Raw genomic sequence first — 17,462 nt, 5'->3', positions numbered from 1 at the left:
TTAGACTTAGGGTTAGGATTCTGGTTAGGGTTAAGGATGAAGTTTAGTGTTAGGGTGAGGGCTTAGGGTTAGGGATTAGGGTTAGGGTTAAAGGTTACTCTTAGGTTTAAGGGTTACACTTTGGTTTAGGGTTGAGGTTTACGGGTAGGGTTAAGATGAGGGTTAGGGTTTGGTACAGGGTTAGGGTTAAGTGTTAGGTTTAGGGTTGAAGTTTAGGATTAGGGTTAGGATTAAAGGCTAGCGTGAGAGTTAACGCTTAGGGTTAAGGTTAAGAGTTAGGGTTTAGGGTTAGGGTTAGGGTTAGTTTTAGGGTTAGAGTTATGTGCTATGGTTTGTGTTAGAGGTTAGGGTTAGGTTTACTGGTCACGGTTAGGGTTACGTTTAGGGGTTAGCATTAGGGTTAGGGTTAGGGTTAAGGGATAGGATTAGGGTTAAGTGTTGGGCTTAGGGTTAGGGTTTAGTGTTAGTGTTAGCATTAAGAATTAGGGTTAGGGTCAGGGTTAAATGCTTGGGTGCGGGTAATGGTTAGGGTCAGGGTTAAAGTTCACGGATAGGGTTAGTGTTAAGGGTTATGGGTAGGTTTAGGGTTCAGGGTTAGAGTTAGCATTAGGGCTTAAGGTTAGGATTAGGCGGTAGGTTAGATTTAGGGTTAGATCTAGGCGTTAGGGTAAGGGCTAGCGTTAGGGTTAAGAGATAGGGTTAGGTTTAATGCTTAGGATTAGGGTTAGGGTTTGGGGTTAAAGTAAGTGTTAGGGGTTAGGTTTAAGGATCCAAGGTTAGGGTTATTTTTAGCTGTAGTGTTAGGGTTAGGGATAAGGGATCCCATTAGCATTAAGGGTCTTCCTTACTGTAGGGTTAAGGGTTAGGCTTAGAGTTAAAGGTTAAGGTTAGGGTCAGTGTTAAGATTTAGGGTGAGGGTTAACGGTTAGGGTAAAGGTTAAGCATTAGGGTTAGGGATTAGTGATTAGGGTTTTTGGTTAGTGTTAGGGTTAGCGGTTAGGAGTTAGTGTTTTATGAAGGGGTATGGTTAGAATTAGGATTGGGGTTAGAGTTAGGGTGAGGTATAGGGTTTAGGTTTAGGGGTTAGTTTTAGGGTAAAAGGATAGGATTAGGGTTACGGGTTGGGCTTAGGTTTAGGGTTAAAGTTTACTGCTAGGGTTAGGGATAGGGTTCAGGGTTAGCTTTAGGGATTGTGGTTAGGTTTAGGTGTTAGGTTAGTGTCAGTGTTAGGTCTAGTCGTGAGGGTAAGGTTTAGGGTTAGCTTTAGGAGTTAGGGTTAGGTTTAATGGTTAGGATTAGGATTAGGGTTAAGGGTTAGGGTAAGGCTTAGGGGTTAGGGTGAAGGGTTAGGGTCAAGGGTTAGGGTTTTTGTTAGGCATAGCGTTGGGGTTAGAAGTAAGGGTTACTGTCAGTGTTAGGGTTGTAGGTAGGGGTACGGTTAGGGTTAGCAGTTTAGAATTAGGGTTAGGGATTAGGTGTCACAGTGATGACTAGGAGATAGGGTTAGAATTATGGGATAGGGGTTGTTCTCAGGAAATGGGTTATGCATTAACGTTAGGATAAGAGGTTAAAGTTAGGCGCACGGTGAGGTTTACGTGTTAAGGGGAGAAATAGGAACAGGGTTGGGTGTTATGTTTAGGGTTAGGGTTATCTGTTAAAGGTATTGTTTAAGCTTAGTGCACGGGCCCTGTCTGCATTAGTCGGGCGGGGGGAGTTTAGGGTGCTGGGATTATACCCGGGAACCCACTCTATCATACTCTGTGTATGGGCCCGTGGGTTTCATGCAGGACACAGTGGTAGAGCCTCCTTTCACGCATGGCATGGGAGGATTGCAGGCTTTCTAAACTCTAAGAAAGCAAGAAGTCTGAGAATTAGATTTCGGGTTAGGATTATGGTTAGGGTTAAGGATGAAGTTTAGTGTTAGGGTGAGGGCTTAGGGTTAGGGATTAGGGTTAGGGTTAAAGGTTACTCTTAGGTTTAAGGGTTACACTTTGGTTTAGGGTTGAGGTTTACGGTTAGGGTTAAGATGAGGGGTTAGGGTTTGGTACAGGGTTAGGGTTAAGTGTTAGGTTTAGGGTTGAAGATTAGGATTAGGGTTAGGATTAAAGGTTAGCGTGAGAGTTAACGCTTAGGGTTAAGGTTAAGAGTTAGGGTTTAGGGTTAGGTTTAGGGTTAGTTTTAGGGTTAGAGTTATGTGCTATGGTTTGTGTTAGAGGTTAGGGTTAGGTTTACTGGTCACGGTTAGGGTTACGTTTAGGGGTTAGCATTAGGGTTAGGATTAGGGTTAAGGGATAGGATTAGGGTTAAGTGTTGGGCTTAGGGTTAGGGTTTAGTGTTAGGGTTAGCATTAAGGATTAGGATTAGGGTCAGGCTTAAATGCTTGGGTGCGGGTAATCGTTAGGGTCAGGGTTAAGATTCACGGATAGGGTTAGTGTTAAGGGTTACGGGTAGGTTTAGGGTTCAGGGTTAGAGTTAGCATTAGGGCTTAAGGTTAGGATTAGGCGGTAGGTTACTTTTAGGGTTAGATCTAGGCGTTAGGGTATGGGCTAGCGTTAGGGTTAAGAGATAGGGTTAGGTTTAATGCTTAGGATTAGGGTTAGGGTTTGGGGTTAAAGTAAGTGTTAGGGGTTAGGTTTAAGGATCCAAGGTTAGGGTTATTTTTAGCTGTAGTGTTAGGGTTAGGGATAAGGGATCCCATTAGCATTAAGGGTCTTCCTTACTGTAGGGTTAAGGGTTAGGCTTAGAGTTAAAGGTTAAGGTTAGGGTCAGTGTGAAGATTTAGGGTGATGGTTAACGGTTAGCATAAAGGTTAAGCGTTAGGGTTAGGGATTAGTGATTAGGGTTTTTGGTTAGTGTTAGGGTTAGCGGTTAGGAGTTAGTGTTTTATGAAGGGGTATGGTTAGAATTAGGATTGGGGTTAGAGTTAGGGTGAGGTATAGGGGTTAGGTTTAGGGGTTAGTTTTAGGGTAAAAGGATAGGATTAGGGTTATGGGTTGGGCTTATGTTTAGGGTTAAAGTTTACTGCTAGGGTTAGGGATAGGGTTCAGGGTTAACTTTAGGGGTTCTGTTTAGGGTTAGGTGTTAGGTTAGTGTCAGGGTTAGGTCTAGTCGTGAGGGTAAGGTTTAGGGTTAGCTTTAAGCGCTAGGGTTAGGTTTAATGGTTAGGATTAGGATTAGGGTTAAGGGTAAGGGTAAGGCTTAGGGGTTAGGGTGAAGGGTTAGGGTCAAGGGTTAGGGTTTTAGTTAGGCATAGCGTTGGGGTTAGAAGTAAGGCTTACTGTCAGTGTTAGGGATGTAGGTAGGGTTACGGTTAGGGTTAGCGGTTTAGAATTAGGGTTAGGGATTAGGTGTCACAGTGATGACTAGGAGATAGGGTTAGAATTATGGGATAGGGGTTGTTCTCAGGAAATGGGTTATGCATTAACGTTAGGATAAGAGGTTAAAGTTAGGCGCACGGTGAGGTTTACGTGTTAAGGGGAGAAATAGGAACAGGGTTGGGTGTTATGTTCAGGGTTAGGGTTATCTGTTAAAGGTATTGTTTATGCTTAGCGCACGGGCCCTGTCTGCATTAGGCGGGCGGGGGGAGTTTAGGGGGCTGGGATTGTACCCGGGAACCCACTCTATCATACTCTGGGTATGGGCCCGTGGGTTTCATGCAGGACGCAGTGGTGGAGCCTCCTTTCACACATGGCATGGGAGGATTGCAGGCTTTCTAAACTCTAAGAAAGCAAGAAGTCTGAGAATTAGATTTAGGGTTAGGATTATGGTTAGGGTTAAGGATGAAGTTTAGTGTTAGGGTGAGGGCTTAGGGTTAGGGATTAAGGTTGGGGTTAAAGGTTACTCTTAGGTTTAACGGTTACACTTTGGTTTAGGGTTGAGGTTTACGGTTAGGGTTAAGATGAGGGGTTAGGGTTTGGTACAGGGTTAGGGTTAAGTGTTAGGTTTAGGGTGGAGGATTAGGATTAGGGTTAGGATTAAAGGTTAGCGTGAGAGTTAACGCTTAGGGTTAAGGTTAAGAGTTAGGGTTTAGGTTTAGGGTTAGGGTTAGGGTTAGTTTTAGGGTTAGAGTTATGTGCTATGGTTTGTGTTAGAGGTTAGGGTTAGGTTTACTGGTGACGGTTAGGGTTATGTTTAGGGGTTAGCAGTAGGGTTAGGGTTAAGGGATAGGATTAGGGTTAAGTGTTGGGCTTAGGGTTAGGGTTTAGTGTTAGGGTTATCATTAAGGATTAGGGGTAGGGTCAGGGTTAAATGCTTGGGTGCGGGTAATGGTTAGGGTCAGGGTTAAGGTTCACGGATAGGGTTAGTGTTAAGGGTTACGGGTAGGTTTAGGGTTCAGGGTTAGAGTTAGCATTAGGGCTTAAGGTTAAGATTAGGCGATAGGTTAGATTTAGGGTTAGATCTAGGCGTTAGGGTAAGGGCTAGCGTTAGGGTTAAGAGATAGGGTTAGGTTTAATGCTTAGGATTAGGGTTAGGGTTTGGGGTTAAAGTAAGTGTTAGGGGTTAGGTTTAAGGATCAAAGATTAGGGTTATTTTTAGCTGTAGTGTTAGGGTTAGGGATAAGGGATCCCATTAGCATTAAGGGTCTTCCTTACTGTAGGGTTAAGGGTTAGGCTTAGAGTTAAAGGTTAAGGTTAGGGTCAGTGTTATGATTTAGGGTGAGGGTTAACGGTTAGGGTAAAGGTTAAGCGTTAGGGTTAGGGATTAGTGATTAGGGTTTTTGGTTAGTGTTAGGGTTAGCGGTTAGGAGTTAGTGTTTTATGAAGGGCTATGGTTAGAATTAGGATTGGGGTTAGAGTTAGGGTGAGGTATAGGGGTTAGGTTTAGGGGTAAGAAACTCACCTAACCTGCAAAGATGCATTTAGACTGAAAATAAAAGGATGGAAATCGATATTTCAAGCAAATGGTAACCAAAAGAAAGCTGGTGTGGCAATCTTAATTTCCAATAACTTAGCTTTCAAACCAACAAAAATAATAAAAGACAAAGATGGCTACTATATACTGATTAAAGGCACAATTCATCAAGAAGCCATGACTATACTCAATATATATGCACCCAACCTAGGTGCACCTAGATTCATAAAGCAAACCCTACTAGATCTCAACCAAATGATAGATAACAATACTGTAATAGCTGAAGACTTTAACACCCCACTGACAGTACAGGACAGATCCTCTAAACAGAAAATAAACAAAGACATAATGGACCTCAATAGAATGCTAGAACAAATGGGCATGGCTGACATCTATAGGACATTCTACCCAAAGTCCACAGAATATACATTCTTCTCATCAGCTCACGGGACATTCTCTAAGATTGACCATGTGCTAGGACATAAATCATGTCTTCAAAAATTCAAAAAAATAGAAATTATACCATGTATCTTCTCAGATCACAGCGGAATAAAAGTAACAATGATCACAAACAGAAACCCTCACTCTTACTCAAAGTCATGGAAGCTAAATAACCTTCTCCTGAATAATTATTCTATAAAAGAAGAAATCAAGATGGAAATCAAAAATTTCTTTGAATTAAATGACAATGGAGATACAACTTATCAAAATCTATGGGATGCAGCTAAAGCAGTCCTGAGAGGAAAATTCATATCCATAAATGCCTATATCAAAAAGACAGAAAACATGCAAATAGACAACCTAACGAATAGACTCAAAGAACTGGAGAAAGAAGAACAGAACGATCCCAAACCCAGCAGAAGGCGAGAAATTACTAAGATCAAATCAGAACTAAATGAAAAGGACAACAAAGAAACTATAAGGGAAATTAATAAAACAAAAAGTTGGTTCTTTGAAAAGATAAACAAAATAGACACACCTCTGGCTAGACTAACCAAGAGCACAAAAGTAAAATCTCTAATAACCTCCATTAGGAACATGAAAGGAGAAATCACAACCGATGCTACAGAGATACAAGATATCATCTATGAATTCTACAAAAATCTTTATGCACACAAACTGGAGAACGTGGAGGAAATGGACAAATTTTTAGAAACACATAGTCTTCCCAGGCTCAACCAGGAAGAAATAGAGTACCTGAACCGACCAATATCAAGAACTGAAATCGAAACAGCAATAAAAAACCTTCCCAAAAAGAAAAGCCCTGGTCCAGATGGGTTTACACCTGAATTTTACCATACATACAAAGAAGAACTGGTGCCCATCCTACATAAACTATTCTCCAATATTGAGAAGGATGGAGTTCTCCCCAACACGTTCTACCAAGCCAATATAACATTGATACCAAAACCTGGAAAGGACACAACAAAAATAGAGAACTACAGACCAATTTCCCTCATGAATATAGATGCAAAAATTTTCAATAAAATACTAGCAAATCGAATCCAAGTACTTATCAAAAACGTAATCCACCACGACCAAGTGGGCTTCATCCCCGAGATGCAGGGGTGGTTCAACATACGTAAATCTATAAATGTAATTCACCACATAAATAGAAGCAAAAACAAAAACCATATGATACTCTCATTAGATGCAGAAAAAGCATTTGACAAAATTCAACACCCTTTTATGATAAAAACGCTTAACAAAATAGGCATTGATGGAACCTACCTAAAAATGATACAAGCCATATATGACAAACCCACAGCCAACATCATACTGAATGGGGAAAAACTGAAAGCACTCCCACTTAGAACTGGAACCAGACAGGGCTGCCCATTGTCTCCATTACTTTTCAACATAGTATGGGAAGTCCTTGCGAGAGCTATCAGGCAAGAGAGCAGAATCAAGGGAGTCCAAATAGGGAAGGAAGAGATCAAACTCTCACTTTTTGCTGATGATATGATGTTATATCTGGAAAACCCCCAGGATTCAACCAAGAGACTCCTGGAATTGATTAACGAATACAGCAAAGTCTCAGGCTACAAAATTAATATACACAAATCAGAGGCATTTATATATGCCAATAACAGTCAATCGGAAAACCAAATTAAAGACTCAATACCCTTCAAAATAGCAACAAAGAAAATAAAATATCTAGGTATATATCTAACTAAAGAGGTAAAGGACCTCTATAAGGAAAACTATGAAACACTGAGAAAAGAAATAGCAGAACTGGCAAATAGATGGAAAAATATACCATGCTCGTGGATCGGAAGAATCAACATTGTTAAAATGTCTATACTACCCAAAGTGATCTACAGATTCAATGCAATCCCTATTAAATTACCAACATCATTCTTTACAGACATAGATAAAATAATTATACACTTTGTATGGAATCAAAGAAGACCCCGTATAGCAAAAGCAATTTTAAGCAACAAAAACAAAATGGGAGGTATTAATTTGCCAGACCTCAAACAATACTACAAGGCCGTGGTTCTTAAAACAGCCTGGTATTGGCACAAGTGCAGGGACACAGACCAGTGGAACACAACAGAAAATCCAAATATAGAACCATCCTCATATAGTCACCTAATTTTTGACAAAGCGGGAAAGAATATACCCTGGGGACAAGAATCCCTATTCAACAAATGGTGCTGGGAGAATTGGTTAGCCACTTGTAGAAGACTGAAACAGGACCCACAGCTTTCACCTCTCACAAAAATCAAATCACGGTGGATAACAGACTTAAACCTTAGGCGTGATACAATCAGAATTCTAGAAGAAAATGTAGGAAAGACTCTTACAGACATTGGCCTAGGCAAAGAATTTATGAAGAAGACCCCCAAGGCAATCACAGCAGCAACAAAAATAAATGAATGGGACATGATTAAATTAAAAAGCTTCTGCACAGCCAAAGAAACAGTCCAGAGAATAAACAGACCACCTACAGAATGGGAAAAAATTTTTGCATACTACACATCAGATAAAGGACTGATAACAAGAATCTATTTAGAACTCAGGAAAATCAGCAAGAAAAAATCAAGCAACCCTATCAAAAAGTGGGCAAAGGACATGAATAGAAATTTTTCAAAAGAAGATATAAAAATGGCTAACAAACATAAGAAAAAGTGTTCAACATCTCTAATCATCAGGGAAATGCAAATCAAAACCACAATGAGATATCACTTAACCCCAGTGAGACTGGCCTTTATCAAAAAAACCCAAAACAACACATGTTGGCGTGGGTGTGGAGAGACAGGAACACTAATACACTGCTGGTGGGACTGCAAACTAGTGCAACCTCTGTGGAAAGCATTATGGAGGTATCTTAAACAGATTCAAGTAGACCTGCCATTTGACCCAGAAATCCCATTACTGGGCATATACCCAAAGGAAAAAAGGTCATTCTGTAACAAAGGCACGTGTACCCAAATGTTTATAGCAGCACAATTCACAATAGCAAAGATGTGGAAACAACCCAAATGCCCATCAATACATGATTGGATTAGTAAACTGTGGTATATGTATACCATGGAATACTACTCAGCTATAAGGAATGATGAAGATACAACATCTCTATGGTTCTCCTGGAGAGAGCTGGAACCCATTATATTAAGTGAAGTATCCCAAGAATGGAAAAACAAGCATCACATGTACTCACCAGAAAATTGGTTTCCTTGATCATCACCTAAATACAAATCTGGAAACGACACAAATTGGACATCAGACTGAGGTGGGGGGTGGGGGAGGGGATGGGGGTATGCCTACACAATGAGTGCATTGCGCACCGTTTGGGGAGTGGTAACACTTGAAGGTGCTGACTCGGGAAAGGGGGGTGGGGAAAAAAATATGAAACTATTGTTTTTAACTTGCACTGTTCACTTAATAATTTATCATGAATATTTCCCATATTATTTCATATCATTGTACAAGAAATAATGTATACATTATGAGGACATACTATATCTAACAAGATATACTGTTAGACTCTTTGATTCTGTAAAATTAAATAAAAAAAAATCAAAAAAAAAATAAGATAATATATTCTCAATCTGAAAAAAAAAAAAAAGATTTAGGGTGAGGGTTAACGGTTAGGGTAAAGGTTAAGAGTTAGGCTTAGGGATTAGTGATTAGGGTTTTTGGTTAGTGTTAGGGTTAGCGGTTAGGAGTTAGTGTTTTATGAAGGGCTATGGTTAGAATTAGGATTGGGGTTAGAGTTAGGGTGAGGTATAGGGGTTAGGTTTAGGGGTTAGTTTTAGGGTAAAAGGATAGGATTAGGGTTACGGGTTGGGCTTAGGTTTAGGGTTAAAGTTTACTGCTAGGGTTAGGGATAGGGTTCAGGGTTAGCTTTAGGGGTTCTGGTTAGGGTTAGGTGTTAGGTTAGTGTCAGGGTTAGGTCTAGTCGTGAGGGTAAGGTTTAGGGTTAGCTTTAAGAGCTAGGGTTAGGTTTAATGGTTAGGATTAGGATTAGGGTTAAGGGTTAGGGTAAGGCTTAGGGGTTAGGGTGAAGGGTTAGGGTCAAGGGTTAGGGTTTTTGTTAGGCATAGCGTTGGGGTTAGAAGTAAGGGTTACTGTCAGTGTTAGGGTTGTAGGTAGGGTTACGGTTAGGGTTAGCAGTTTAGAATTAGGGTTAGGGATTAGGTGTCACAGTGATGACTAGGAGATAGGGTTAGAATTATGGGATAGGGGTTGTTCTCAGGAATGGGTTATGCATTAACGTTAGCATAAGAGGTTAAAGTTAGGCGCACGGTGAGGTTTACGTGTTAAGGGGAGAAATAGGAACAGGGTTGGGTGTTATGTTCAGGGTTAGGGTTATCTGTTAAAGGTATTGTTTATGCTTAGCGCACGGGCCCTGTCTGCATTAGGCGGGAGGGGAGAGTTTAGGGGGCTGGGATTGTACCCGGGAACCCACTCTATCATAATTTGGGTATGGGCCCATGGGTTTCATGCAGGACACAGTGGTAGAGCCTCCTTTCACGCATGGCATGGGAGGATTGCAGGCTTTCTAAACTCTAAGAAAGCAAGAAGTCTGAGAATTAGATTTAGGGTTAGGATTCTGGTTAGGGTTAAGGATGAAGTTTAGTGTTAGGGTGAGGGCTTAGGGTTAGGGATTAGGGTTAGGGTTAAAGGTTCCTCTTAGGTTTAACGGTTACACTTTGGTTTAGGGTTGAGGTTTACGGTTAGGGTTAAGATGAGGGGTTAGGGTTAGGTACAGGGTTAGGGTTAAGTGTTAGGTTTAGGGTTGAAGATTAGGATTAGGGTTAGGATTAAAGGTTAGCGTGAGAGTTAACGCTTAGGGTTAAGGTTAAGAGTTAGGGTTTAGGGTTAGGGTTAGGGTTAGGGTTAGTTTTAGGGTTAGAGTTATGTGCTATGGTTTGTGTTAGAGGTTAGGGTTAGGTTTACTGGTGACGGTTAGGGTTACGTTTAGGGGTTAGCATAGGGGTTAGGGTTAGGGCTAGGGTTAAGGGATAGGATTAGGGTTAAGTGTTGGGCTTAGGGTTAGGGTTTAGTGTTAGGGTTATCATTAAGTATTAGGGTTAGGGTCAGGGTTAAATGCTTGGGTGCGGGTAATGGTTAGGGTCAGGGTTAAGGTTCACGGATAGGGTTAGTGTTAAGGGTTACGGGTAGGTTTAGGGTTCAGGGTTAGAGTTAGCATTAGGGCTTAAGGTTAAGATTAGGCGATAGGTTAGATTTAGGGTTAGATCTAGGCGTTAGGGTAAGGGCTAGCGTTAGGGTTAAGAGATAGGGTTAGGTTTAATGCTTAAGATTAGGGTTAGGTTTTGGGGTTAAAGTAAGTGTTAGGGGTTAGGTTTAAGGATCAAAGGTTAGGGTTATTTTTAGCTGTAGTGTTAGGGTTAGGGATAAGGGATCCCATTAGCATTAAGGGTCTTCCTTACTGTAGGGTTAAGGGTTAGGCTTAGAGTTAAAGGTTAAGGTTAGGGTCAGTGTTATGATTTAGGGTGAGGGTTAACGGTTAGGGTAAAGGTTAAGCGTTAGGGTTAGGGATTAGTGATTAGTGTTTTTGGTTAGTGTTAGGGTTAGCGGTTAGGAGTTAGTGTTTTATGAAGGGCTATGGTTAGAATTAGGATTGGGGTTAGAGTTAGGGTGAGGTATAGGGGTTAGGTTTAGGGGTAAGAAACTCACCTAACCTGCAAAGATGCATTTAGACTGAAAATAAAAGGATGGAAATCGATATTTCAAGCAAATGGTAACCAAAAGAAAGCTGGTGTGGCAATCTTAATTTCCAATAACTTAGCTTTCAAACCAACAAAAATAATAAAAGACAAAGATGGCTACTATATACTGATTAAAGGCACAATTCATCAAGAAGCCATGACTATACTCAATATATATGCACCCAACCTAGGTGCACCTAGATTCATAAAGCAAACCCTACTAGATCTCAACCAAATGATAGATAACAATACTGTAATAGCTGAAGACTTTAACACCCCACTGACAGTACAGGACAGATCCTCTAAACAGAAAATAAACAAAGACATAATGGACCTCAATAGAATGCTAGAACAAATGGGCATGGCTGACATCTATAGGACATTCTACCCAAAGTCCACAGAATATACATTCTTCTCATCAGCTCACGGGACATTCTCTAAGATTGACCATGTCCTAGGACATAAATCATGTCTTCAAAAATTCAAAAAAATTGAAATTATACCATGCATCTTCTCAGATCACAGCGGAATAAAAGTAACAATGATCACAAACAGAAACCCTCACTCTTACTCAAAGTCATGGAAGCTAAATAACCTTCTCCTGAATAATTATTCTATAAAAGAAGAAATCAAGATGGAAATCAAAAATTTCTTTGAATTAAATGACAATGGAGATACAACTTATCAAAATCTATGGGATGCAGCTAAAGCAGTCCTGAGAGGAAAATTCATATCCATAAATGCCTATATCAAAAAGACAGAAAACATGCAAATAGACAACCTAACGAATAGACTCAAAGAACTGGAGAAAGAAGAACAGAACGATCCCAAACCCAGCAGAAGGCGAGAAATTACTAAGATCAAATCAGAACTAAATGAAAAGGACAACAAAGAAACTATAAGGGAAATTAATAAAACAAAAAGTTGGTTCTTTGAAAAGATAAACAAAATAGACACACCTCTGGCTAGACTAACCAAGAGCACAAAAGTAAAATCTCTAATAACCTCCATTAGGAACATGAAAGGAGAAATCACAACCGATGCTACAGAGATACAAGATATCATCTATGAATTCTACAAAAATCTTTATGCACACAAACTGGAGAACGTGGAGGAAATGGACAAATTTTTAGAAACACATAGTCTTCCCAGGCTCAACCAGGAAGAAATAGAGTACCTGAACCGACCAATATCAAGAACTGAAATCGAAACAGCAATAAAAAACCTTCCCAAAAAGAAAAGCCCTGGTCCAGATGGGTTTACACCTGAATTTTACCATACATACAAAGAAGAACTGGTGCCCATCCTACATAAACTATTCTCCAATATTGAGAAGGATGGAGTTCTCCCTAACACGTTCTACCAAGCCAATATAACATTGATACCAAAACCTGGAAAGACACAACAAAAATAGAGAACTACAGACCAATTTCCCTCATGAATATAGATGCAAAAATTTTCAATAAAATACTAGCAAATCGAATCCAAGTACTTATCAAAAAAGTAATCCACCACGACCAAGTGGGCTTCATCCCCGAGATGCAGGGGTGGTTCAACATACGTAAATCTATAAATGTAATTCACCACATAAATAGAAGCAAAAACAAAAACCATATGATACTCTCATTAGATGCAGAAAAAGCATTTGACAAAATTCAACACCCTTTTATGATAAAAACGCTTAACAAAATAGGCATTGATGGAACCTACCTAAAAATGATACAAGCCATATATGACAAACCCACAGCCAACATCATACTGAATGGGGAAAAACTGAAAGCACTCCCACTTAGAACTGGAACCAGACAGGGCTGCCCATTGTCTCCATTACTTTTCAACATAGTATGGGAAGTCCTTGCGAGAGCTATCAGGCAAGAGAGCAGAATCAAGGGAGTCCAAATAGGGAAGGAAGAGATCAAACTCTCACTTTTTGCTGATGATATGATGTTATATCTGGAAAACCCCCAGGATTCAACCAAGAGACTCCTGGAATTGATTAACGAATACAGCAAAGTCTCAGGCTACAAAATTAATATACACAAATCAGAGGCATTTATATATGCCAATAACAGTCAATCGGAAAACCAAATTAAAGACTCAATACCCTTCAAAATAGCAACAAAGAAAATAAAATATCTAGGTATATATCTAACTAAAGAGGTAAAGGACCTCTATAAGGAAAACTATGAAACACTGAGAAAAGAAATAGCAGAACTGGCAAATAGATGGAAAAATATACCATGCTCGTGGATCGGAAGAATCAACATTGTTAAAATGTCTATACTACCCAAAGTGATCTACAGATTCAATGCAATCCCTATTAAATTACCAACATCATTCTTTACAGACATAGATAAAATAATTATACACTTTGTATGGAATCAAAGAAGACCCCGTATAGCAAAAGCAATTTTAAGCAACAAAAACAAAATGGGAGGTATTAATTTGCCAGACCTCAAACAATACTACAAGGCCGTGGTTCTTAAAACAGCCTGGTATTGGCACAAGTGCAGGGACACAGACCAGTGGAACACAACAGAAAATCCAAATATAGAACCATCCTCATATAGTCACCTAATTTTTGACAAAGCGGGAAAGAATATACCCTGGGGACAAGAATCCCTATTCAACAAATGGTGCTGGGAGAATTGGTTAGCCACTTGTAGAAGACTGAAACAGGACCCACAGCTTTCACCTCTCACAAAAATCAAATCACGGTGGATAACAGACTTAAACCTTAGGCGTGATACAATCAGAATTCTAGAAGAAAATGTAGGAAAGACTCTTACAGACATTGGCCTAGGCAAAGAATTTATGAAGAAGACCCCCAAGGCAATCACAGCAGCAACAAAAATAAATGAATGGGACATGATTAAATTAAAAAGCTTCTGCACAGCCAAAGAAACAGTCCAGAGAATAAACAGACCACCTACAGAATGGGAAAAAATTTTTGCATACTACACATCAGATAAAGGACTGATAACAAGAATCTATTTAGAACTCAGGAAAATCAGCAAGAAAAAATCAAGCAACCCTATCAAAAAGTGGGCAAAGGACATGAATAGAAATTTTTCAAAAGAAGATATAAAAATGGCTAACAAACATAAGAAAAAGTGTTCAACATCTCTAATCATCAGGGAAATGCAAATCAAAACCACAATGAGATATCACTTAACCCCAGTGAGAATGGCCTTTATCAAAAAAACCCAAAACAACACATGTTGGCGTGGGTGTGGAGAGACAGGAACACTAATACACTGCTGGTGGGACTGCAAACTAGTGCAACCTCTGTGGAAAGCATTATGGAGGTATCTTAAACAGATTCAAGTAGACCTGCCATTTGACCCAGAAATCCCATTACTGGGCATATACCCAAAGGAAAAAAGGTCATTCTGTAACAAAGGCACGTGTACCCAAATGTTTATAGCAGCACAATTCACAAGAGCAAAGATGTGGAAACAACCCAAATGCCCATCAATACATGATTGGATTAGTAAACTGTGGTATATGTATACCATGGAATACTACTCAGCTATAAGGAATGATGAAGATACAACATCTCTATGGTTCTCCTGGAGAGAGCTGGAACCCATTATATTAAGTGAAGTATCCCAAGAATGGAAAAACAAGCATCACATGTACTCACCAGAAAATTGGTTTCCTTGATCATCACCTAAATACAAATCTGGAAACGACACAAATTGGACATCAGACTGAGGTGGGGGGTGGGGGAGGGGATGGGGGTATGCCTACACAATGAGTGCATTGCGCACCGTTTGGGGAGTGGTAACACTTGAAGGTGCTGACTCGGGAAAGGGGGGTGGGGAAAAAAATATGAAACTATTGTTTTTAACTTGCACTGTTCACTTAATAATTTATCATGAATATTTCCCATATTATTTCATATCATTGTACAAGAAATAATGTATACATTATGAGGACATACTATATCTAACAAGATATACTGTTAGACTCTTTGATTCTGTAAAATTAAATAAAAAAAAATCAAAAAAAAAATAAGATAATACATTCTCAATCTGAAAAAAAAAAAAAAGATTTAGGGTGAGGGTTAACGGTTAGGGTAAAGGTTAAGAGTTAGGCTTAGGGATTAGTGATTAGGGTTTTTGGTTAGTGTTAGGGTTAGCGGTTAGGAGTTAGTGTTTTATGAAGGGCTATGGTTAGAATTAGGATTGGGGTTAGAGTTAGGGTGAGGTATAGGGGTTAGGTTTAGGGGTTAGTTTTAGGGTAAAAGGATAGGATTAGGGTTACGGGTTGGGCTTAGGTTTAGGGTTAAAGTTTACTGCTAGGGTTAGGGATAGGGTTCAGGGTTAGCTTTAGGGGTTCTGGTTAGGGTTAGGTGTTAGGTTAGTGTCAGGGTTAGGTCTAGTCGTGAGGGTAAGGTTTAGGGTTAGCTTTAAGAGCTAGGGTTAGGTTTAATGGTTAGGATTAGGATTAGGGTTAAGGGTTAGGGTAAGGCTTAGGGGTTAGGGTGAAGGGTTAGGGTCAAGGGTTAGGGTTTTTGTTAGGCATAGCGTTGGGGTTAGAAGTAAGGGTTACTGTCAGTGTTAGGGTTGTAGGTAGGGTTACGGTTAGGGTTAGCGGTTTAGAATTAGGGTTAGGGATTAGGTGTCACAGTGATGACTAGGAGATAGGGTTAGAATTATGGGATAGGGGTTGTTCTCAGGAAATGGGTTATGCATTAACGTTAGCATAAGAGGTTAAAGTTAGGCGCACGGTGAGGTTTACGTGTTAAGGGGAGAAATAGGAACAGGGTTGGGTGTTATGTTCAGGGTTAGGGTTATCTGTTAAAGGTATTGTTTATGCTTAGCGCACGGGCCCTGTCTGCATTAGGCGGGAGGGGAGAGTTTAGGGGGCTGGGATTGTACCCGGGAACCCACTCTATCATAATTTGGGTATGGGCCCATGGGTTTCATGCAGGACACAGTGGTAGAGCCTCCTTTCACGCATGGCATGGGAGGATTGCAGGCTTTCTAAACTCTAAGAAAGCAAGAAGTCTGAGAATTAGATTTAGGGTTAGGATTATGGTTAGGGTTAAGGATGAAGTTTAGTGTTAGGGTGAGGGCTTAGGGTTAGGGATTAGGGTTAGGGTTAAAGGTTCCTCTTAGGTTTAACGGTTACACTTTGGTTTAGGGTTGAGGTTTACGGTTAGGGTTAAGATGAGGGGTTAGGGTTAGGTACAGGGTTAGGGTTAAGTGTTAGGTTTAGGGTTGAAGATTAGCATTAGGTTTAGGATTAAAGGTTAGCGTGAGAGTTAACGCTTAGGGTTAAGGTTAAGAGTTAGGGTTTAGGGTTAGGGTTAGGGTTAGGGTTAGTTTTAGGGTTAGAGTTATGTGCTATGGTTTGTGTTAGAGGTTAGGGTTAGGTTTACTGGTGACGGTTAGGGTTACGTTTAGGGGTTAGCATAGGGGTTAGGGTTAGGGCTAGGGTTAAGGGATAGGATTAGGGTTAAGTGTTGGGCTTAGGGTTAGGGTTTAGTGTTAGGGTTATCATTAAGTATTAGGGTTAGGGTCAGGGTTAAATGCTTGGGTGCGGGTAATGGTTAGGGTCAGGGTTAAGGTTCACGGATAGGGTTAGTGTTAAGGGTTACGTTTAGGTTTAGGGTTCAGGGTTAGAGTTAGCATTAGGGCTTAAGGTTAAGATTAGGCGATAGGTTAGATTTAGGGTTAGATCTAGGCGTTAGGGTAAGGGCTAGCGTTAGGGTTAAGAGATAGGGTTAGGTTTAATGCTTAGGATTAGGGTTAGGGTTTGGGGTTAAAGTAAGTGTTAGGGGTTAGGTTTAAGGATCAAAGGTTAGGGTTATTTTTAGCTGTAGTGTTAGGGTTAGGGATAAGGGATCCCATTAGCATTAAGGGTCTTCCTTACTGTAGGGTTAAGGGTTAGGCTTAGAGTTAAAGGTTAAGGTTAGGGTCAGTGTTATGATTTAGGGTGAGGGTTAACGGTTAGGGTAAAGGTTAAGCGTTAGGGTTAGGGATTAGTGATTAGTGTTTTTGGTTAGTGTTAGGGTTAGCGGTTAGGAGTTAGTGTTTTATGAAGGGCTATGGTTAGAATTAGGATTGGGGTTAGAGTTAGGGTGAGGTATAGGGGTTAGGTTTAGGGGTAAGAAACTCACCTAACCTGCAAAGATGCATTTAGACTGAAAATAAAAGGATGGAAATCGATATTTCAAGCAAATGGTAACCAAAAGAAAGCTGGTGTGGCAATCTTAATTTCCAATAACTTAGCTTTCAAACCAACAAAAATAATAAAAGACAAAGATGGCTACTATATACTGATTAAAGGCACAATTCATCAAGAAGCCATGACTATACTCAATATATATGCACCCAACCTAGGTGCACCTAGATTCATAAAGCAAACCCTACTAGATCTCAACCAAATGATAGATAACAATACTGTAATAGCTGAAGA

This window comes from Eulemur rufifrons, chromosome 30 (assembly GCF_041146395.1).
Source record: "Eulemur rufifrons isolate Redbay chromosome 30, OSU_ERuf_1, whole genome shotgun sequence".
Taxonomy (NCBI): domain Eukaryota; kingdom Metazoa; phylum Chordata; class Mammalia; order Primates; family Lemuridae; genus Eulemur; species Eulemur rufifrons.
The sequence above is the reverse complement of the archived record's forward strand: the minus strand, read 5'-3'. Positions refer to the sequence as shown.